This window comes from Sarcophilus harrisii, chromosome 3 (assembly GCF_902635505.1).
Source record: "Sarcophilus harrisii chromosome 3, mSarHar1.11, whole genome shotgun sequence".
NCBI lineage: Eukaryota > Metazoa > Chordata > Mammalia > Dasyuromorphia > Dasyuridae > Sarcophilus > Sarcophilus harrisii.
This window is the reverse complement of record NC_045428.1, coordinates 235,915,579-235,940,782: the sequence shown is the minus strand read 5'-3', so window position 1 is coordinate 235,940,782 and position 25,204 is coordinate 235,915,579. Positions and strand designations below refer to the sequence as shown.

The following is a 25,204-nucleotide window of genomic DNA, read 5'->3' as shown; positions in this document are numbered from 1 at the left end:
TTTATGGTCAGATTCTTTTTATTTACTTTTTTCCTCCTGTATTACTTTTAAAATTACATCCTAAATCAGGACTTTGTGTTTTGGCCAATTTCTGTGAATTTGTGGAGGTCTTCACTTTGTTTGACCTTGTCTTATATTCTTTTGGCATCTATTGCTTCTTCCTTTGGATATTGAATGCTATATTCTTCAAGGATCTCAAATGTGGATCAGACCTAGGAGTTTTCAGGGAATCCAATACAGTCTGATCCAGGGATAATTGCTTCTTAGACATGTCTTCTCATCACCCTTCCCCCAAGATTTGCTAGCTTCTGACTTAGATTTATATTGTGTAACACAAGTATGAGATGGCCTTTCTTTAGAACTCCAGTAGACTTGGCTGACCTTATCCATTATAAGCTATCTGGAAAGCATTGAATATCTTTAAATTACTTTTAGACAATAGTTCTGAAGACTTCCTTTTAATCTGAGTTCCACTGAACTGTAGCCCTTAGGAAAGAGTGGGGGCTAGATCAGAAACCCCATTCCAGAAGCAAAGCCACAATGATTTTTGCTTATTTCTCTCCCCCCTCTTTTTTTAGAACAAAATTTGAGGCCAGGGCCCCTCCTTTGTTTGGATTGGATCTGCTATCTAATTCCGCAGTATGAGAAATAGACTTCCAATTGGCACTTTTTCTTGCTTCCTGCACAGTATCAGATTTATCCTTGATGATTCCATTACCTTTCCTTGCTTTAATATACAGTCTGGGCCTAATTATGAGGAGATACTTTTTAAACAATTGCAAAATACTCAGGGCTGTATTGATAGAGACAATTTAATATCCCCTTAAGTGCCTTAAAATTCTGGCATGGTGGGAAAATCCTATGTAAAAATACTGATTTGTGTAAATATGAACATATTCTTCACTGTCTGATTAATTTCATAAAATGGGTATGAGAAGCTAGTCACTGTGTCCTCTTTTCAGGATGAAACTTAAAGTGATTATATTCACAACCAGTTAGTTTGAGACTTTTATATTATTTTCTGAAGTAACTAAGAAACAATTGATTTCAACCAGATCCAGGGTTGATAGCAAGCCTGAATGAGAAGAAATGTACAGATTATATGAAATAATCCTCAAATATAATTTCCTAGAGTACATTCCTATTAAGTCAGCAGGGCTGAAAAAGGTAGCAAGACTTGGACTGTTTATTTTAGTGGTGAAACAACATATCACTCTAAGATAATAGATTAATCATTATATTTTACATCTCTCTACTGAAGAATATGTCACCTAGAAAACAAAATCAAGTTTTAGGTTTTTAAATGACTAAGCATTTCTCACTGCTCATTTTCTTCACTGGTTGTATTTCCACCAAATGGAGGATGGCTGGTGAGACTAAAGGAAAATTGAGGGGAAGGCGGTGTGAAGATGGTTAACTAATCAAATACATGAATATTTAGAATAGAGCTTATTTCTGGAAATCATTTAGTATAACATTTATTTAAAGACCTGTAATTCAAGTCTTTTGATTCTTAGTTCATTTAAACAAAATATGCTGTCACTGAAGTTACCATAAGAAAAACATATCTAGAAATATTAGATGAATCATTTTCTTGCCTCTGACTCTATCATCAACCTGTGTAGGTCCTCATTACCTAGCATCTGGTTTACTACAGAACCCTTCTGGTTCTGTCTTTCACATGCTTCTCTTTACTCTAATCCATCCTCCACCCAGCTGTTGAAATGATTTTTCTAAAGTGCAAGTGTGACCTAGTACTGAGCATGCTACTGACCTGCTCAATAAATGCAAGTTGCCCCCCATCTCCTCCAGGATCAAATATGTATTTGGTTGTGTTTGGTTCAAAACCCTTTACAACCTGTTCCTTTCTTCTCTTTTCCAATCTTCCTACACCTTATTCCCCTCCCTGTATTCTGCACTCCAGTGACACAAACTTCCTTGATGTTTCTTGAACAAGACACATCATTTCCAGACTTTGAGCATTTTTGCTGCCTATCTCCCATACTTGTTAATTCTCTCCATCCTCATTTCTCTCTCTTGACTTCCCTGGTTCCCTTTAAGTTAAATTTCAAATCCTATCTTTTATAGGAAGTTTTTCTTAATCCTTTTTAATTCTATTGCTTCCCTTTATTATTTCCAATTTCTCCTATATGTATCTTGTTTTTAAATTGTTTTCATTTTGTCTTCCCTACTAGATTATAAACTTCTCAACAGAAGGGGTTGTCTTTTACCTTTCTTTATATTCTCGGTACTTAGCACGGTACCTAGTACATAGTAGGTATTTAATTAGTGTTTATTAATTTAGTTGATTGTATTAAATTACTAATTAGACTTGGTCTTCAGTGTCCCCATGGATATTTGTTATTGAGGTGATCATATCCAGAGCCAATCTAACTTGTGACTATCACTTACCTCTCTGAAGTAGCTAAGAAAAGTTGGCTAGGAAAATGATTCACTGATTTCTATTTGGATTTCCCAATCATTACTTGATCTGGTTCTTTTCTGGATCTCAGTTGGAGTAAGGAGTTAAGAGGGGATGTGTATGTATGTGTGTGTGTGTGTATGTGTGTGTGTGTGTGTAGAAGAGATGAGCTAGGCTATACTTCTTCCTCTTCCAGTACCTTGGATAATCTCTCCAAACATTTTCTCAATAGGTGCTGAATAAGACACTTTCATCTCTACCTTGTCACTCAAAGTAGAAAGCAACTCACTTCTTAACAATGATGTTCCTTGCTTTTCTACACTCTCCCTGGGGATAAATTGTCTAATGTCCATTGGTATTTAGTGGTATTTTGGAAATATCATGGAAGTCATTTTCCTGAGCTCTACTCAGTTCTAAGCACTTACTAACAATGTGACCCTAGGCAAGTCACTTAACTGTGTTTGCCATAGTTCCTCACCTGTAAGAATGATCTGCAAAAGGAAATCAGAAACCTATCTAGTTTCTTTACCAAGAAAATCCCAATTGGGTTCACAAAGAGTCAGATCTGACTGAAATGACTGAATAACAAAAACCAAATAGTTTTTATTTCTTTTTTTTTTTTTTGAACACTGATTGTTTATATTTTTTGATAATTGATCAATTGGGGGATGACTTATTTTTATGCTTGATTTAATTCTTTATATATTTGACAAATGAGACTTTTATCCAAGAAATTTGCCCTTAAATTTTTTTATATATTATTAGGGAAACTTTTAATAGTACAGGGTTTCCTTACTTATTTTCTTTAATCAAATCAATTTTTCTTTTGCTTTGTTTGAGATCATTTACTTTGTTTGAGATCATTGTTACTCTCCCTGTGTTTTTTTTTTTTTTATTTTAACTGAAGCATAGCAGATTCTGCTCCAGCTTGTTTTTTTAATTCTTTGTGTGTATCTTTCTCCTTCAAGAGTGTCTTGTAAACAACATATTGTTGAATTCTGGCTTGTAATACATTCTGCTATCCAATTCCATTTTATGGATGAGCTAGTACTATTCACATTCAGTTATGGTTACTATTTATTTCCTCTCCATCTTATTTTCTTCTGTCTGTGATCACTGCCTCTTTTAATCTGCTCTCCCTCTTCTCTCTCTCTCTCTTGCTAATATTTCTTATTTCATTCCCCTCATATTTCTCTATTTGGTTGATTGTTATTTTTAATTCTTAAAAAGGACAAGGAGTTTACTATGTTAAAGCCAAGGTATAATGTGACTGACTGTGGCTGTTCAGAACAATATGAACTCAGAACCCTCTACCACAACACAAATAGCCCATATAGATATTTGGAATGGAGATGTCTTTAAATTTGTGCATCTCATATTTCAAAGAACTACCATGATTCCTCTTTGTTTATACAGCATAGTTTCTTCTTTGATGAAGGCACACACATGCTGGGCAGTCCTTTCTCAGCATCTCTCACATCACTCAATTAACTCCACAGTTCTTCAGAAAAACCTGGGTGTCCTTGTATCACTTCTGACACCCTGCTTTGCCTGACTGCTAATCTTGTGTAAGTTCTCCATAAAATAATCTTTTAGCCAGATGCACTTTTAGGCAGATGTGGCCAGCCCATCAAAATTGTACTCTCTTCAGTAGAGTTTGAATGCTTGGCAATTCAGTTCAAGAAAATAATTCAGTGTCTGGTACTTTATCTTGTCAAGTATCATCAGAATCTTTCTAAGAAAATTCAAATGGAAATGATTCATTTCTGGCATGGATACTGTCCAAGTTTTACAAGTATACAACAATGAGGTCAGTACAATGGCTTTATAAACCTTCACATTTTCCTTCAGAGCTTCCCAAGCACTGAATTAGCTTTGATACTGCATGCATTAACCTCATTATTCATGTGGACATACCTGGGAAGTATATTGCTAAGTGAGTGAACTTATTCAGAATTTCTACATTTACTGTAACCAATGGTTCATGCTTGCTAGTATAGAACCTGTTTTCTTGGATTAAGTTACAATTGGCACAAGTAGCATAGAATCAATTCATACTTTATTGTATCTTAGCTGCAGAGGTTGTATATATTCATAATCAACTGTGAAGAAAAATCATGTACCAACTCTCCCTCCATTTTATTTTTGGCTTGTAAATCTTTTCAAGTTAAATAATTTACCAGCAATGTGGTATCTGACTGTGATGTTTGACATTGCTAAAAACATCATACTAAAAAACATAGGAGCAAACATGTTTCCACTCCATTGGTGACTGGGAAAGTACAAGAGCATTGTTTATTATCCACCAGGTGCTTTGCCACTTAAGAGGAACATAATGACATTCACAACATCTTCAGTTAGAAATTTGGCTAGGGAGGAATTAACTTTAATCTGAGGAATATTATTAATGGCTTCAGCATTGATTGATGATGATCTGTTAAGTGAAAGTGTTCAGCTCATCTCTCCAGAATTATATCCTTCTCAGTGATCAATGTGGCTCCATTAGGACTGAGTAGTTGAGATGCTGCATCTCATTTGGCCCACAAATAGTCTTCAGGGTACATTAAAAGCACTTTGGATTGTTCTAATCAGAGTAAAACTGAATTTCATATGCCTTCTTACAGAGCAATAATCATGCATCTTTCCAAGCTTTGCTTGCATTTTACTTTTGATGGAGTTAAATGCTGTTTTCTTAGAGATGGATGGGTAAACCCTGTACAATTCTCACTTTTAGTTTAACAGCCTATGAATTTCCATATCATTTTTGTCAAATCGATCTTGATGTATAAGTAAATGCAGTGTTGTTCACCAAGTCTCTGAAAGTTGCTCATTCATTTTCTGTTCCACTCTAGCCAGACATATGTTGGTTCAGCTTTTCCACTAAGGTAGCAGTGAATTGTTCCTGCTCAGAGAAGTACTCTTATCTGTTGACCTTAAATATTCTGGTAGTCATCTTTTCTTGGGGCCATCATTTTTGTTAAATGTGAATATTTAGCTTGGAGAACTAAATGTATGATTAGTCTGGCACTCTGCCCCACACATACCTTTTCTCATACACACATTCTGTCTGTATCTTCTCCTTACAGTGATATGCTATATTAAATAATGACATATTTTATTCTACATCTTACAATTACAGTCTTTTATATGCCAATGTGTCCTTCATGGGTGCATCCACAAAATTTTATCATGGCTAGATAGCTGGCAGACAGTATTGGTGATAAGAAGGTCATAAAATGCATGAGTCTTCAGTAGCAAGAGATCATTGCGGCTACTATTTCTCCTATTCCTACCAAGGACTCTCAGGCATGTCTAATAATCTGTGTCGAATCTACTTTTTAACGAATAATTTTCTTGAGTCAGCTTTTATATTCTTTTTCCATTTAGATAGTTTTGCTTTTTAAGGTGTTTTTTCTTCAGTGAATTTTGGTACTTCTTTTACCATTAGGCCAATTCTGTTTTTTAAGGTGTTATTCTTTTTTGTATTGTGTATGTGTGTGTGTGTGTGTGTGTGTGTGTATGTGTGTGTGTTTTAACTGAGATATTGTTTCTTTTCACAATTATCTTATACCACTCCTATTTTTTTCCATATCGCCCCTCTACTTCTTCTCTCTCTTGTTTTAGCATTTCCAGGAATTCTTTTTGAGTTTGGGTCCAATTAACATTTTTTCTTCAGGCTTTATTTGTAGCTATATTCACATTATTGTTTTCTTCTGGATTTATGTCTTGGTTTTTCCTGCCACCATAGTAGCTTTTTTATGGTCAAATGATATTTTTGCTTCTTTGTTCATTTTTCTATCCTCTTTCTTAACCTTGAATGCTATGCTAAAATTGGGCCCTGCTCACCTGAGGCTGAGGATCTATCATCACTAGATTCAGATTTTTTAATACTGTTGTTTTCAGAGCTAGTTCTGGAGATCTGCAAATTTTTGGTATTTCTAAGGTGTTGTGATCCAGGCAGAGCACTTTTCTCCTCTCTGCACTCTGGTATTTATTCTGCTTGCCAGCAACTACAAGTGTTATTACTTTTGTTGGCCCTGAAACTTTGGTTATGTCTCCTGCTTTCCTGCAGCCAAAAATGCTAGTACCACTTTGGTACTGAAATAAAGACCTCTCCTTCCTTGGACTGACTAGAATGCTATTCTATGCCCTGGAAGTACAACCCAGAACTCTGTATATTGCAAATAGTTTTGTTTTTTTTTTCCTCAATTAGAGCAACTTGAACTCAGTGACAGCAAAAGGTCCCCAGTAATTTGTTTCTGACCAGTCTTGGCTAAGAGATCATAAAACTGTTACTGATGCTGCTACTACTGTTGTAGTCATCTCCAAGGCTCACTTCTGGTGCTCCTGCTATTGAGCTGATTTCTACCTAGGGTCACGGATCTTTCCTGCAGACCTTCTAATTTATCTTCAGCTGGAAAAAAAATTCTCACTCTGACCTTCTGTTAACTCTGCCACTCCAAAATTTGATGTGAGGAATTATTTTAAAGTTGTTCAGAAAGGAATATGGGAGAGAGAATTCGGCAGGGTAGTTATCTCCAATCTGCTATCTTGACTCTCAGCTATTTGTTTTCTAAACATTGACCTATTAAGGTATAGTAAGGATAGTAGAATAAAGACAAAAGTCTCACTTGAGACTCCCCCAAACCCTTCCAAATACCATTAAGGGGTAGCTAAAAACAAATTCTAGAGTAGCTGAATCCACAAAAAGGTAAAGTGAAAAACTTTTCCAACCCAAGACAACTTAGAAGGTTGACAACAAAGAGTTGTTTTACACAGAAGATAGGATCACAGGTCATGTCAGTACAGACCAGGCCCCAGCATACCAGGAGTAGTCCTCAATATGAATCAGTGGCAGCAGGAGTGGTTTCAAGAATTCTCAGGCTATAGACAGTAAGAAGATCAGAAAATGGATCATAAGAAGATTTATAAGGGTACAGCACAAAGAAGCAGGGATTCTTGTCAAAGTTCCAGGGTTGAAAATAGTGCTTGTGGTCACTCATGAACCAGTGTACAGCACAGGAAAGTAGTAAACATGCCTCTCCTTAGATCATACCCCCATGGAAGAGTAAAAACCTTATAGGATTCCAGAATTACCTCTGGAAACAGCTGTACAAAAATTTGAAACTTGGAAGAGTGCCCCCTCCAATTGGGAAGCAGAGCCCTACTTTATCAAAGTGTTGATAGACAAGAAACATGATAGAACATAAGCAAACAACGAGGAAAAAAAGACAATAGAAAGTTACTATAGTGACAAAAAAGATCAAAACATATACTCAAAAGAAGACAATAAAATCAAAATTGCTGCATCCAAAGCCTCAGAAAAAAATAATTGGTCTCAGGTCATGGAACAGCTTTAAAAAAAAAACCTTAGAAATCAAGTAAAATTTCCAAAGTTGGAGACAAGATGGCTGAGTAAAGTCAGGAAGTTGCTGACTCAGTTTCCCTTAAAAACCACATGAAATCAAGGCTCTGAATAGAGAATGAAGCCACTCTCCAACTCAAGATAGACTGAAAAAACTTCAAGAAAGTTAGTCTCAATGGGGTGAAAAGGGTGTTCAGCTGAGTTTACATAGATTTTAAAAAGCCAGTGACAGGGTCTTAAGTACAGCAAATCAGCAGCTAAGACCCTCAGTCCTGGCTCAATAGAGGAGCAAATCAAAGGGGGAGCTTCCAATCCAAGCTCAGAAGGCAAACTCTGGGAAACCAGGGGAAGAGCAGGCAAAGCTACCCCATGAATATACAAGGGGCTCTTGTGCTCAAAGCCAAAGCTCAGAGCTGCACAGTAAGCTTGGGGCATTGCCACCTTTACCCCAGGAACAGAACTCGACCTTAAAAGTAAATTTAAAAAAAGAGGAAATACCAAAAGAAGAGGAAAGAAAATGAGCAAGAAACAGAAAAGAACCTTGACCATAGAAAGTTATTGTGATGACAGGGCAAACCAAAACACAAACTCAGAGGAAGACAAAATGTGCACCGAAGAAATCTCAAAGAGTGATATAAATTGGTCTCAAGCCCAAAAAGATTTCTTGGAAATACTCATAAAAGACTTCAAAAGTCAAATAAGAGAGATAGAAGAAAAAATGAGAAAAGAAATGAAAAAGTCAACAGAATAATGGTGCCAGAAACAGAAATCATTTTGTCATTGAGTCTATCACAAAACTTTGAATAAAAAGGAAGTAGATGAAAAGTTTGGAACATAGAACACAAGTTTGGCATGGAAGCCAGATATTGCAATTAAGGGCTTCAATCACCCAAATTTTTGTTGAACTTTTCTTTCTGCCAAAACAGAGCAGCTAAAAACTTCTTGATATTCATTAGTAATAATTTTTGTAATGTTCTGGTTGGTTTTCTGGAGGTCTCTGGACTAGCCTTCATTTCAGCAGATAAATCTCCACAAGAATAGCCAGGTGTTAAAGTCCAAATTCTTTATTGTCTCCTTGCCTGGGGCCTAGCTTTCTTGAGGCCCTTCAGATGGGCCTTGGTCTCAGTGGGGGGGAGCAGAAGGACAGGCCAGCTACCGCGAAGCTGATGAAGATGGAATGAATGTCTCTTCTTGGCTCCAAGAACGTGAGCTCCCACCTCCAGTCCTCTATCTTCTCCTACTTTGTCTCTGAGCCTCTCAGTCCCCCAGGAAAGCCCCCAGGAGCCTGACTGAAGATGGAATGAATATATCTCTCTGTCCCTCTAAGCCTGAACCAGTCTCTCCCAAAGTGCAGGAAGAAGGAGAGCCACCAGGAGCCTGATCAAAGATGGAATATCTCTGGCTGAGATTGTCCCAGCTTAGAGGCTCTATTTTAATTACATCATCGTAGGTGTGAATCTTGTAGAACTATATTAAGTACTAAGTACATGTACTGAATTAGAGAACTATTAATCACCATGCTAAACTAGACAAGGATTCTTACAAGGTGTTAAGTCAGTGGAATTTGTCTTATCAATTCCACTGACTTAACACCTTGTAAGAATCCTTGTTTTAAATACAGAGTTCTGTCCCATAACAAATTTCAACTGTTTAAATGTGGAAAAACCAAGAAGTAGGAAATTCTACTTATGTTTGGCTTCTTACTAAAATGGAGAAACTGGTTCCTAGATCAAAAATTATGAGAACTCTGGGAGGAAGTCATCATCTTTGCTAGAGTTTTTGATTGAAGAGAAGCATGTTATGCATAATCTGATATGAACTTTGGATGTTAGGAAAACAGATTCCAAAAAAATTCAAAGGGATAATGGGAAAATTCTTTGTTTAACATGTTATAGTAATAAGAATAGTTATTTTCCCAACATTCTCCCTATATTCTATACACATACACTAGCCACTCAAGTTCTTAGGGTTTTGCTGTCTACATCTCCTCTTCCGGGTCCTAGGGTATCACTAAAAATTTAAGGATACCTTTCTTTTATGAGATCAGCATGAACCAACTTTCTGGAGTATTTTCCTTAGTTAACCACCAGTGATTAGTGCACTAGTTCCATTTGAGCAATCAATATCAATTGGCTTTTTACAAAGGAATATGTGCTGAGATAATAGTGCAAGAATACTAGTACAAATATTTCTTTCAGACACCTGGGGGCACACTCTTCCCTAAACCACCTTGGCCCTTGGAGAGTATAAATTAAATGTAACATAGCACCAAATTTATTTCCAAAGAAGAAACTTCCTCTTCACTGTTTTGATCTGTAACAGGTCAAGCAAGTCACTTGGCTTAGTCTCATTGCTTCTCAGTATCTGTGCTAAAAACAAAATTCAACTTGGACTCAGTCTCTGAGGTTTCTGTTTGTTCAAATCTATCTCCCAGAGATGGCTCACCATTCTGACTTTCCAACATTTGAAGCTCACCAGCTCACCAGCAAGCTCACCAGCATGTCCAATATTTCCTTCACCTGAAAACAGATGGAAATGGATAAAATTTAGGCAAAAGCAACAGCAAAGTCATATGTTGTTGGCATTAGGTTTCAGATAACAGAGATCCTGGAGCAACTGTCCTAAAAAAGGACATCCATAGCAGCTCAAACCCCAAACACACAGGAAAGAGATAAACCAATCAAGCTAGACCAAAAAATTGTAATCTAGCTGGTTAATGTTCTTTGAAAGTAACTCAAATTTTGCTTCATAGTAAGTTAAAAGTAATGTTCCTAATCATAGGAATCTGGTCATAAGCATCTGGTCAGTAGACCAACTAATTACAGAATATCTTCATGCTTCAGATAGTGAACTTTTCCAGAAGCAAACAGCCTCTTTGCCATTGAGATTGTATCAAAGGAGCATACCACTGATACTCACTAGTCCTGACCCCTATGACACCAGGATAAGTCATTCCTATATGGCTATAAAAGACCTGGACTGAAATTCTTAAAACAAAAAAGAATATGTTGCTAGTGGGTGAAAAAAATTAGAATTTGTCTGAAGTGATAGGTATGGATACATGAAAAAAGTCACCAACAATTGAGTTTTAAAATATATATTCAATAGATAGAAATAGGGCTAAACAGTAGAGGATAAGCATCAGAGTAGAATGTAGGCCTTAAAAGATTGCCTCAAGAGGGCCAACACTCAGAATGTTCTGAAGAAAGTGAGGAAAGCAAGGTTCAATAGGAAAGATTATGCACTTTTACTGGGAAATCAGGAGAAAAGGGAAAATCAAAGAAGGGAAAATATTTTTGCTTAATTGGATAGAACCAGTGAAGTTGACAAAAGAGGGAAATCAGGGGAAGCTCATTGTTTCTTTTGTTGCAATTTTCCTGACAATTTATTCCATTTTGCTGACAGACTTTTGCTCAGGAAATAAGAGAACAAAATCACTTATATGAGAGAAATGCTTAGATAAATACCCATTAAGATAATATCTAACTGCTCTTGATGAATTCAAGGCATCTGACCTGGTAAACTACATTTATTATTACCAAAAAAAAATTGATAGAAAGAAATAACTGGTTTCTATAAATGATATTTGAAAGATTACAGAAAATAAGAGGGATTCCAGAAGACTATAGAGGTATAAAATATGGGTAATAAGATTCTCTGATTCTTGGGAAAATTCTAGAATACATAATTTTAAAACTTAGGGAAGCAGTGATTATGATAAGACTGTAGCTACTTCAAGCCATGTCAAATTAACCTCATTTAATTTTTAAAGTATTACTAAACTTGTCCATCAAAGGATTATTATAAACATAGCTTAACTAGATTTCTCAAAGCTTTTGATAAGCCATCTCATACTATTTTCATACAGAAAATAGAAAATGTGGATTAAACAATAGAACAATAAGATGGATTTATTACTGTTAAGATGACAAAATTCAAAGAATAGTTTTTAAAGCTTTAATGTGGGCTGTGGTATAGTCAAAATGGCATTATACTACCTTGGAAGCACTGAAAACATACAGGCTACTAGATTGAGTTACAAACTGTTAAGTCAGTCATCTTCCCCAAAAAGTGAATACAGCCTACCTCTGACATGAAGTTCAAAGTTAAAATATAGGCTGGAAAAATGAACAGATCACAAAAAGGAAACTTGGCCATAAAAAGTTTCTATGGTTACAGGGAAGCTTAAGACACTTATTAAGAAGACAACTTGAAAACATCTATAAGCAAAGCCTCAAAGAAGAATACAAATTGAAAACAAACTCAATAATAATTCTTAAAAGAGCTCAAAGAAAGATACTACACACCTCTCAGATTGGCTAAGATGACAGGAAAAGATAATGATGAGTGCTGAAAGGGATATGGGAAACTGGGACACTGATACATTGTTAGTGGAATTGTCAATGGATCCAACCACTATAGAGAGCAATTTGGAACTATGCTCAAAAAGTTATTAAACTGTGCATACCCTTTGACCCAGCAGTGTTTCTACTGGGTTTATATCCCAAAGAAGTCTTAAAGGAGGGAAAGGGACCCAATGTGCAAAAATGTTTGTGGCAGTCCTTTTTGTAGTAGTAAAAAACTGGAAACTGAATGAATGCCAATAAACTGAAGAATGGCTGAATAAGTTATGGTATTTGAATGTTATGGAATATTATTGTTCTGTAAGAAACAGTCAGCAGAATGATTTCAGAGAGTCCTGGAGAGACTAACATGAACTGATGCTTAGTGAAATGAGCAGAAATGAACAGAGCATTATACATTGCAACTACAAGACTTTTACAATGATCAATTCTGATGGACATGGCTCTCTTCAACAATGAGATAATTCAAACCAGTTCCAATTGTTCAATGATGTAGCGAGCCATCTACACCCAGAGAGAGGACTGTGGGAACTGAGTGTGGACCACAATATAGCATTTTCACTTTCTGCTGTTATTTACTTGCATTTTGTTTTCTTTCTCAGTTTTTCTCCCTTCTTGATCTGATTTTTCTTGTTCAGCAAGATAAATGTATAACTATATATACATATATTGGATTTAACATATATTTTAACATATTTAACATGTATTGAACTACCTGTCATCCAGGGGAGGAGGTAGAGGGAAGGAGGGGAAAATGTGGAACACAAGGTTTTGTAAGGGTCAATCAAGTCACCCATGCATATGTTTTGTAAATAAAAAGCTTTATTAAAACAAAATTTTAAAAAAAGCTCAAGAAAGAAATAAAAAGAACAAAAAAATAAAAAGAACATTAAAACCAAATAATAGTAGTAGAAGAAAAATTGGGAAAGGAAATGAGACCCTTGCAAAAAATAAAATGCAACAGCAGCACAAAAATATCGAGGAAATAACCCTTTTAAATTAAGAATTGGCAAAGACAAAAGACAAAATAGGTACAAAAAGATGCAAAAATATCAAGAAAAATAACTCCTTAAAAATCAGATCTGATCAAGTGGAAGATAATGACTCTATGAGAGATCAAGAAACAGCAATACAAAGTCAAAAGAGTAAAAAAAAAAAATCAAGAAAATGTGAAATATCTTGTTTTTCCTAAAAAAACAAAGAAACAAACAAACAAAAAAAGCTGACCTGATGAATGGATCAAGGAGAAATAATTTAAGAATTATTGAACATCTGAAAGCCTTGATTAAAAAAAAATAAAATCTGTGACATCATATGTCAAAAAATTATAAAGGAAAGCTGTCAGATATTTTAGATGTAGGAGACAAAATAGAAATTAAAGAAACCACTAATCATCTCCAAGTAGAAATCTCAGAAGAAAATCCGCATGAGTATTATAGCTAAAATAAAGAGTTCCAAGGAGAAAATATGGCAAGCAGCCTGAAAAAATTGGAGCTGGATTTATGAAAAAAAAAAAAAAAAAAAAAAAGACAGACTATTGACTAATTTGGTTTTTCAACCTATTCCCTAAGAAATGAAGATAGTTTGCATGATTTTATATTTTACTTCCTCTTTTCCCTTCAATCTTCTGTCAACCTACTATATCACAAAAACTACTCAAGCTGGAGTTGTTGGGTAAACTGACACAAGATTGAAGGTACATTTACCCAATTCAATGAAAAAAATGGGTATTGGATATTCTAGCCCTAGAAGCCAAGCATTATAAGTAAGACTTGGTTTAGATACCATATAATTACATAATAATATTACAAATAACAAATGAATGCTATTGTAAAACATTTTGCAAATGGGGGATTCATGTGTTTATTATTCATGACAATTGCAATGTTAAAAATGAATAATTATACCTGATGAGCAATTTTGAAAACAGCAGTCTTTAACTGGCAGCTAGAGTTGGTCTTGCAGCTAACATAGATTTGAATTATCTGTAATGACTAGAAATTCAGAAGCTTCTTTTGCCATGGGAAAAAAAAATATAAAGCTGCCATGAAAAGACAATAAAACTAAAAAAATGCTTCTGACCCAGTTTTTACTCAAAGTTTGATCTCTAATATACTGAATAATCTAGGAGAAAAATCACTTTTCATTCTCTCTGAAGATGTATGTAGAACATACAGGTTGCAAAAATATTTTTTTCCAAAAGCCACAAAAATATCTCAATGTTTTGTACAGTCATCTATGAAGTACCCTCTGCACATTTGTTTTATTACAGCTTTTTATTGACAAAACATATACATGTGTAATTTTTCAACATTAACCCTTGCAAAAGCTTCTGTTCCAACTTTTCCCCTCCTTCTCTCCACCCCTCCCCTAGATGGCAAGTAGTCCCATACATGTTAAATATGTTAAAGTATATGTTAAATATAATATATGTATACATATTTGTACAGTATTTCCCTTTCTTAATATCTCTTTGGGATATAAGCCCAATAGTAACACTGCTGGATCAAAGGGTATCTGATCAAGTTTGATGACTTTTTGAACATAGTTCCAAATTGCTCTCCAGAATGGTGGGATCTGTTCACAACTCCACCAACAATGCATCAGTGTCCCAGTTTCCCCACATCCCTTTCAACATTTATCACTATCTTTTCCTGTCATCTTAGCCAATCTGAGAGGTGTGTAGTGGTATCTCAAAGTTGTCTTAATTTGCATTTCTCTGATTAATAATGACTTGGAACATCTTTTCAGATGGCTAGAAATAGTTTCAATTTCATCATCTGAAAATTGTCTGTTCATATCCTTTGACCATATTTATCAGTTGGAGAATGGCTTGATTTCTTATAAATTTGAATCAATTCTCTATATATTTTGGAAATGAGGCCTTTATCAGAACATTTAACTGTAAAGATTTTTTCCCAGTATATTGCTTCCCTTCTAATCTTGTCTGCATTAGTTTTGTTTGTACAAAAAAGCTTTTTAACTTGATATAGTCAAAATTTTCTATTTTGTGATCAATAATGATCTCTAGTTCTTCTTTGGTCACAAATTCCTTCCTCTTCCACAGGTCTGAGAGGTAAACTATCCTATGTTGTTCTAATTTATTTATAATTTCATTATTTTTTTTTATTTACAAGATATATGCATGGGTAATTTTTCAGCATTGACCCTTGCAAAACCTTCTGTTCCAACTTTTCCTGTCTTTCTCTCCCACCCCTCTCCCAGATGGCAGGTAGACCAATACATGTTAAATATGTTAAAGTATAAGTTAATTCCCAGTAAGATCAGGAGTGAAGCAAAGTTGCCCAATAGTACCATTACTATTCAATATTGTATTAGAAACGCTAGCCTCAGCAATAAGAGTTGAAAAAGAGGTTAAAGAAACATAAAGAAACATAACATTCATATACCACAATGAGGAAACCAAACTATCACTCTTTGCAGATAATATGATGGTATACTTAGAGAACCCCAGAGATTCTACTAAAAAGCTATTAGAAATAATTCATAACTTTAGTAAAGTTGCAGGATACAAAATAAATCCACATAAATCCTCAGCATTTTTATACATCACCAACAAAATCCAACAGCAAGAAATAAAAAGAGAAATTCCATTCAAAATAACTGTCAATAGCATAAAATATTTGGGAATCTATCTACCAAAGGAAAGTCAGGAATTATATGAGCAAAATTACAAAAAAACTTTCCACCAAATAAAATCAGATTTAAATAACTGGAAAAATATTAAGTGCTCTTGGATAAGCCAAGCAAATATAATAAAGATGGCAATACTCCCTAAACGAATCTATTTACTTAGTACTATGCCAATCAGACTCCCAAGAAAATATTTTTAATGATCTAGAAAAAATAACAACAAAATTCATATGGAAAAACAAAAGTTTGAGAATCTCAAGGGAATTAATGAAAAAAAAATCAAAGGAAGGTGGCCTAGCTGTACCTGATCTAAAACTATATCATAAAGCAGCAGTCACCAAAAGTATTTGGTATTGGCTAAGAAATAGATTAGTTGATCAGTGGAATAGGTTAGGTTCACAAGAAAAAATAGTCAACTATACCAATCTAGTGTTTGATAAACCCAAAGATCCTAACTTTTGGGATAAGAATTCATTATTTGACAAAAACTGCTGGGAAAACTGTAAATCAGTATGGCAGAAATTAGGCATGGACCCACACTTAACATTGTATACCAAGATAAGATCAAAATGGGTCCATGATTTAGGCATAAAGAATGAGATTATAAATAAATTAGAGGAACATAGGGTAGTTTACCTCTCAGACTTGTAGAGGAGGAAGAAATTTGTGACCAAAGATGAATTAGAGATCATTATTGATCACAAAATAGAAAATTTTGATTATATCAAATTAAAAAGCCTTTGTACAAACAAAACTAATGTAAATAAGATTAGAAGGGAAGCAACAAACTGGGAAAAAATTTTCACAGTTAAAAGTTCTAATAAAGGCATTTCCAAAATATATAGAGAATTGACTTAAATGTAGAAAAAATTAAGCCATTCTCCAACTGATAAATGGTCAAAGGATACGAACAGACAATTTTCTGATGATGAAATTGAAACTATTTCCACTCATATGAAAGTGTTCCAAATCACTATTGATCAGAGAAATGCAAAATAAGACAACTCTGAGATACCACTTCACACCTGTCAGATTGGCTAAGATGGCAGGAAAAAATAATGATGAATGTTGGAGGGGATGCAGGAAAACTGGGACACTGATGCATTGTTGGTGGAGTTGTGAACGAATCCAACCATTCTGGAGAGCAATCTGGAATTATGCCCAAAAAGTTGTCAAACTGTGCATACCTTTTGGTCCAGCAGTGCTACTACGGGGCTTATATCCCAAAGAGATACTAAAGAAGGGAAAGGGACCTGCATGTGCCTGCATGGCAGCCCTATTTGTAGTGGCTAGAAACTGGAAAATGAATGGATGCCCATCAATTGGAGAATGGTTGGGTAAATTGTGGTATATGAATGTTATGGAATATTATTTTTCTGTAAGAAATGACCAGCAGGATGAATACAGAAAGGCTTGGAGAGACTTACATGAACTGATGCTGAGTGAAATGAGCAGAACCAGGAGATCATTATATACTCCAACAATGATACTGTATGAAGATGTATTCTGATGGAAGTGGATTTCTTTGACAAAGAGTCCTAACTCAGTTTCAATTGATCAATGATGGACAGAAGCAGCTATACCCAAAGAAAGAACACTGGGAAATGAAGTAAACTGTTTGCATTTTTGTCTTTCTTCCCAGGTTATTTTTACCTTCTGAATCCAATTCTTCCTATGCAACAAGAGAACTGTTCAGTTTTGCACACATATATTGTATCTAGGATATACTGTGAAATATTTAACATGTATAGAACTGCTTGCCATCTGGGGGAGGGGGTGGAGGAAGGGAGGGAAAAAATCAGAACAGAAGTGAGTTCAAAGGATAATGTTGTAAAGAAATTTTTTTCAAAAGAAAAAAAAATAAAGTATAAGTTAAATACAATATATGTATACATATCCATACAGTTATTTTGCTGCACAAGAATTGGTCTTTGAAATAATGTAAAATTAACCTGTGAAGGAAATCAAAAATGCAGGCAGACAAAATTAGAGAAATTGGGAATTCTATGTAGTGCTTCACACTCATTCCCTAGAGTTCTTTCACTGGGTATAGTTGGTTCTATTCATTTTTGAACAAATGGAACTGATTTGGTTCATTTCATTAAAGAGAGCCACATCCATCAGAACTGATCATCATATAGTATCGTTGTTGAAGTATATAATGATCTCCTGGTCCTGCTCATTTCACTCAATAGCAGTTCATGTAAGTCTCTCCAGCCTTTCTGAAATCCTCCTGCTGGTCATTTCTTATAGAACAATATATTCCATAACATTCATATACCACAATTTACTGAGCCATTCTCCATTTGATGGGCATCCACTCAATTTCCAGTTTCTATAATCTCATTGTTTATGCCTAGATCATGAAGCCATTTTGATCTTATCTTGGTGCACAGTGTTAAGTGTGGATCCATGCCTAGTTTCTGCCATACTAATTTCTAATTTTCGCAGCAGTTTTTGTCAAATAGTGCATTCTTATCCCAAAAGTCGGGGTCTTTGGGTTTGTCAAACACTAGATTGCTATAGTTTGACTATTTTGTCCTGTGAACCTAACTTATTCCACTGATTAACTAGTCTATTTCTTAGCCAATACGAAATGGTGTTGGTGACCATTGCTTTATAATATAATTTTAGATCAGGTACAGCTAAGCCACATGTGGCTAAATTTAACAATTCAATTCAGAAACAAGTTCTGCAAGTGATCAGGAGGAAAATAAATTAGAATAATACAGGACTATTCTGCACTCAACACAAAATGCAAGAAGGAGTTGGAATAATTTGTATTGAAGACCAGGGAATCTGATCTACAAATCTTAGCTTAATCATATTAGGGAAGCTTCAATTTTCCAGTCACTATTTATTTATTTTAGGCCAAATATGTCTTGTTATTGTTAATTTGAGTTTTTTTACTTAGAATTAATATATAATTTGGTCTAATTTGGAATAGTGGTGTTGAAGTAAGCTTGAGACTACCTTTAAAGTGTCAATTGTGTGTCAGTGTCAGTGTAAGAACTTAAAACTTAGAAATTGGCAATTGCTACAAATTAAGGTCAATTTATTGCTTTGTTAATTTTCTAGACTTAATAAAGTCTATTTTTAGAAAAAATTTTAATAATGCAGATTAAATTTAAAAGTGTTCTACATATATGTAAATATATGTGTTATGTATATATATGGACAGTTATTATCATTTAATTAGTACATTCCTGAACATAAAAGTACTTTAATGGAAACTGAGATGTGTCCATTCAATCCTTTCATTTTACATTTGGCCCAGGCTCAGTGTTGTGACATGTACATAAGATACTCTTCATTGACTAAGGGAATAGGACTATTTATGAATGGAATTACAGATATATTAATTTAATTTTAAATATATAAACTATAGAAACAGCATGGTCCAGAACCTAATACCACTAATTCACTGCATAATTTTAGGCAAATAATTTAACTTTTCCTTAACTGTAAAAATGCAGGGATTGAACCAAATGATCTTTAAACATTCTTCTAGCTCTAACCTTTTATAAGTCTATGATTTTTTATGAGGACTTTGTGGTATAGTCATATTATAGTTGAGCACTAGAGGGCACTAAGAGTATAGATAAAGCCAGCATAACTTCTTCAGAGTGTGAGATCAAGGGTATCCTTTTCACTGTCTCAGAACTAGAAAGGACTTAACAACTCATCTAGTACAACTAAACTCTATTTTACATATAGCCAAGCCTTAATGCTGAAATATTTGCTTAAAATTCTCCTCATTGACTGAGAGAATGGTAACTCCATATGTACTTGTCTGAAAGGCAGAGCTTTTGAAAAAGCTTTGATATTATTCTTTCTTGATTGGAGAGAAAACAGGAAGTTACATTTTTCTTTGGGGAGAAGTTCTCAGGAGAGAAAGAATGGACAATGGAAGAGAAATATATGAGATATTACAACTAATCCGAATGCCAGAATCCTCTTAGTTTAGGTTCAGTGTTAGCATAAAGGGAAGTACTTGTATATCATTGAATAGTTAACAAAAGGAGATTTACTTTGACTTAATAAAACACATCATATGTTTATCTGGATATGTCCATATTGAAACATTTGGTTAGCAAATCAGGATAAAGTGACTTACTCAGTGTTCTGAAATTCACCAAGTCAGAAAGACTCTCATTGCCCATAATTGGGACTTTTCATGCCTTTCAGAGACCAAAGAATTGCACCATGGAAATAGAGGCCAATCAGTTCCCTGGAATGCTTTCTCCTTTAGGGAGATAAAGAAGAATCACAGACCTAACCCTTGTTAGAAGGAAAGATATTAATCTTATCACACATGGAAAAGCCAGTTCAACACATTCTTAATTTCTAAGGAATTTCCCTTTGAGATCAAAACCTCTCTGACTTGCTTTACTAATGGGAAAGTTCATTTATTTTGTGTATTTTCTTATATATTGTCGCTTGTATAACTTTTCTAATTTCTACATGGGTAAATGGATTTATTTGCCATTTACAGGTTCTGGCATATTTAGAAGGCCTCAAGGATTTTTATACTGGCTTTTGTTATAAGATATAAAATCTTATTTTTAAGATATAGTGAGCAGGAAAACAGCTTGAAATTAAGAAAAAAAAATATTTCTCCTACACTACCAATGGGTACAGTGGATTGAGTGCTGGGTCCTGTGTCAGAAAGATTTGTATCCAAATCTGGCCTCATACATCTACTACATGTGTAACCCTGGGCAAATCACTTAACTCTCTTTGTCTCTGTTCATCATCTATAAAATAAGCTAAAGAAGTGAATGGCAAACCATTTTAGCATCTTTGCCAAGAAAATCCTAAATGAGGCATGAAGAGTCAGACATGACTGAAATTACTGAATAACAACAACAAAGACTAGCAACATTAAAAATGTCAGATGGATATAATTCTAGTTCAATATCTCTTCTCTAAGGAGAACAGGGCCAAGTATGTCACCCCTTCAGCTCCCCTTTAGGCAGAAAACAAAGTTTTCTTTGGAGAGGGATAGGCAAGATAAATAAGATATCTATAAAAGCTTCTTCACAAGTCAGATTTAGAAAAACTAATGAGGACATACATACATGTGCTTGAGCAACATATATACCCTATATATAGAAGTCCAAAGGGAAAAAGCAATTTAATCAAAATTACATAGGGAGTAAATGGCAGAGTCCAGAATAACTAAATACTTTGCACTCACATCCACCATGCTTGCAAAGGCCCCATATTGCATAACTTGTAATAATGTGCTCTATATTCAGTTAACATTTCCATTTACTCTAGTTTTCTTTCCTTAAAACATCAACATGCATAATATTTCAGATTTTTATAAAATGAGTATTACAAATGAAATTTAATTTCTTTATATATTTGATGCTTCTGGGACTATTGTCCCAAAGCCTTATTTATACTGAAAAACTAGTATTTTAGGGTTAACTTTAAGGGTTTGGTATTTCTAATGCTGTTTCTTATGAGCTTCCTCCATTGATTATCAATTGATATTCAACTAGCTTTTAGTTAGAGATATTTACTGCGGTTTTATGATAAGTCTAGTTGATAATTTTTTTTCTTTTTTTCTTTTTTTTATTATAGCTTTTTATTTACAAAACATATGCATGGGTAATTTTGTAATATTGACCCTTGCAAAACCTTCTTTTCCATATTTTCCCCTCTTTCCCCCCACCCCCTTCCCTAGATAGCAGGTAATCCAATACTTGTTAAATATGTTAAAAATATATAAATATATATGTTAATATATGTTAAAGTATATAAAATATATAGTTATATAGTTATCTTGCTGCACAAGAAAAATCAGATCTAAAAAGAAAGTAAAAAAAAACTGAGAGGGAAAACAAAAATGCAAGCAAACAACAACAGAAAGAGTGGAAATGCTATGTTGTGATCCACACTCAGTTCCCATAGTTCTCTCTCTAGGTGCGGGTGATTCTCTTCATTAGTGAACAGTTGGAACTGGCTTGAATCATCTCATTGTTGAAGAGAGTCACGTCCATCAGAATTGTTCATCATATAATATTGTTGTTGAAGTGTATAATGATCTCCTGGTTCTGCTCATTTCACTCAGTATCAGTTCATGTAAGTCTCTCCAAGCCTCTCTGAAATCATCCTGCTGGTCATTTCTTAAAGAACAATAATATTCCAAAACATTCATGTACCACAATTTGTTCAGCCATTCTGCAATTGATGGGCATCCATTCAGTTTACAATTCCTAGCCACTACAAAAAAGGCTGCTACAAACATTTTTGCACATGGGGGTCCCCTTTCCCTTCTTTGAGATCTCTTTGGGATATAAGCCCAGTAGTAACACTGCTGGATCAAAGGGAATGCATAGTTTGATAACTTTTTGAGCGTAGTTCCAAATTGCTCTCCAGACTGGTCGGATCCGTTCACAACTCCACCACAATGATCAGTGTCCCAGTTTTCCCTCATGTCCTCCAACATTCATCATTATCTTTTCTTGTCATCTTAGCCAATCTGAGAGGTGTGTAGGGGTATCTCAGAGTTGTCTTAATTTGCATTTCTCTGATCAATAAAGATTTGGAACACCTTTTCATATGACTAGAGATTCAATTTCTTCATGTGAAAATTGTCTGTTCATATCCTTTGACCATTTATCAATTGGAGAATGGCTTGATTTTTTATACATTTGAGTCAATTCTCTATATATTTTGGAAATGAGGCTTTTAGTTGATAATTTTTTTTTTAAATTCACTTCTTCAAAGTTTGGGGCACATTCTTTCACAGTTACATAAGGAAAAGAAGGTTCAGCTTTAGAGAGTTCATATGACAAAGGAGCAAGCTCACAGCTCCCAATTATTAGAATTTTTTTCATTCTACATGGATTTCTAATAAAGTCTGGTAAGGTATGTCTTAATTTTCTGATGGAATCTTTATAAAATTCTAGATACCTTTTATGAATATGTCTAGTTTGTCCTAGCGTCTCATTCAAGACATATCAATAAGTTACTGCTTTTCTAGGGATGTTGCCAGGATGTGCATGGGAAGTCTAAAATATTATGATCTTTCCAAGTTCATAAGGTCATTATCTAGTAGAGTGGGAAAATGAGGAGACAAAGATTCCTTCTCCTCCCCACCCCTAAGAATTCCCTCTCAGTGACTTACCAAAAGATACTTTCTCCTCTGTTGGTTCCAGATTCTAATTCCAGGTTCTCAACATAGAGTCAAAGGATGAACAAGACAAAATACAGCAATCAGTTATTTATTTTTTAAAATTGTCCACAAAGTAATCACACACAGAATCAAAATGAGAAGTTGGGAAAAAAATTATGTATTTGCTGAATACAAAAAGTCAAATGGTGCAATTCTGTTATTAGACAAAAAAGTTAAAATTCACATTAACAGATAAACAAGGAATTTAAGGAGTCATGAACAATGAAGCAATAATGAAGAGAAGGAGGGTAGAGTGGAAGTGAAATCACATGGTTATTCCAGAGGTGGGAAGGAGTGCTAAGAGAGCCCCTGTGAGTGGCCATGGGCTGGGGTTCACTATGTGGTAGGCATGAGTTTGGTGGGTCATTAAAGTTACATCATATGGTTAAAGAATGTTAGAGAAACTAAGAGTTGTCATGTAACTAAACATAATGTAACTGCAATAGCAAATAAATTCACAAACCAAACAGCAATTCATTAATAAATGAAAGTCAGATGGTATCTTCTGAATGAAACATTAAAATTATATATATTTCTCAGAATGATGTGGCACTTTACCAAAAAAGGCCATGTAGTAAGATATAGAAAAACTGTAAATGTTAAAAGAAATAAAATACTAAACATATCCTGTATAAACAATGGTATTTTTAAAATGTAATTAGTATAGGGAATAGAAACCAAATCATAAAAGTGACTATAGCCATAAAAATTCAATGATGAGTGGATCAAAGAATAAATCATAGAAACAATCAATAGTCATATAAAAGAATAAAAAGATGATGTGTTAAAATTTGGGGGATTAAGATTTTTCAGGGAAAAAAAAGCACTTCTCTGATTAAAAAAAAATAAATGAAAAGGCCATGAGATTTTTTAAAATAAAAAATTGACATAAACAGAAATAATATAATTTTGAAAATTAGGACACAAAAAGATTTCAGAATTGAAAAAAAAAAAGAGCCAAAATGGATTCTTGGAAAAGATGAATAAAACTGAAATCCTTTCTCTTTATGGTTAAAACAGAAATTAGGGTTATTTGAAACTGCAGCTTGGAAAAATAAAATAAAATGTGTTACAGTATATTAATGAGTAAGAATCAAAGAAGGGGAGTTGAAGGAAGATCAAACCTTTCCTTAGAATTTTCCTCAATCCTTGAGGAAGTGAGTGCAACAGTGGCTTCAGCACTGTTTTCTGTTTCAAGATGCCTGTAGGGGCTAATAGTTCCTTGTATCTGTCTTCTACGCAGTAGTTCAGTATTATTCTTCCTTCTTTTGCCTGGTGCCCCTGTGCCACTCATATTTTCAGGCTCAGCTCTTGAGGTGCCCCTTCTTCTCTTTTCTACATACATCTCTTTAAAAATTCAATTCTTTCTTCTAATTCAAAATTTGAGATAGCCCCAAAATAGTCTTTAGAATAAGAAGGCAATATGAGGATCTATGAATTACAAATGACAAAATTACAACCAGTTGTCAATTTAATATTTTAAATGAAAAATACAGAGAAGAAAAAAAAAGAATTATCAGAACCTACTATATGCAGTTAAATACTGACAAAACTGAGAATTTAAAATAACTAGAAGTACTTAGAAAAATCTAAAATTATTTAAATTTAAAATATTACTAAGAAAGCAATAAACAATAAGAAAAAAATTAATTAGGTTTTAGGAATCATCAAAGAGGAAAAACATATTTAGGTCAGAATGATTTTACTGAAGACTATTATTTCTATTGATTTTTTGTGGATGTGGGTCTTTTTGACTTTTTTGTTTTTCTTAATTTACTTATTGTTTAATACATATTGCTGTATGAATCATGTTTGGAAAGAGAATATCAAAAGGGAAAAAACAATGGGAGAGAAAAAAACAGAAAAAAGAAAAAATGCAAAGTTGTCCATTTTGCCTTTGATAATGTTCTCTAGTTCTTCTTTGGTCATAAATTCCTTCCTTCTCCAAATGTCTGAAAATGAATACATGATTTGGGCATAAAGATGATACCATAAACAAATTAGGAGAACAAGAGATAATTCACCCATCTCCAAATATCTGATGGGTGAATTATCTCTTGTTCTCCTAATTTGTTTATGGTATCATCTTTATGCCCAAATCATGTATTCATTTTCACCTTCTTTTGGTATGGGGTGTGAGATGTAGGTCTATGCCAAGTTTCTGACATATTATTTTCTAGTTTTCCCAACAATTTTTATCAGATAGTGAG

At 34.3% G+C, this 25,204-nt stretch overlaps 1 long non-coding RNA gene across 1 annotated transcript in view; it reads right to left on the bottom strand.

The window, feature by feature from the left end:
* The window catches only part of LOC116422329, a 31,586-nt gene extending 7,746 nt beyond the window's left edge, over positions 1-23,840 (bottom strand). Inside the window, exons 1-2 of the long non-coding RNA XR_004232922.1 lie at positions 22,947-23,840; positions 10,233-10,306 (exon numbers count right to left, since the gene is read on the bottom strand). This is a non-coding gene — a long non-coding RNA (uncharacterized LOC116422329). The remainder of the gene's footprint in view (positions 1-10,232; positions 10,307-22,946) is intronic.
* Positions 23,841-25,204: the final 1,364 nt, after the last annotated feature.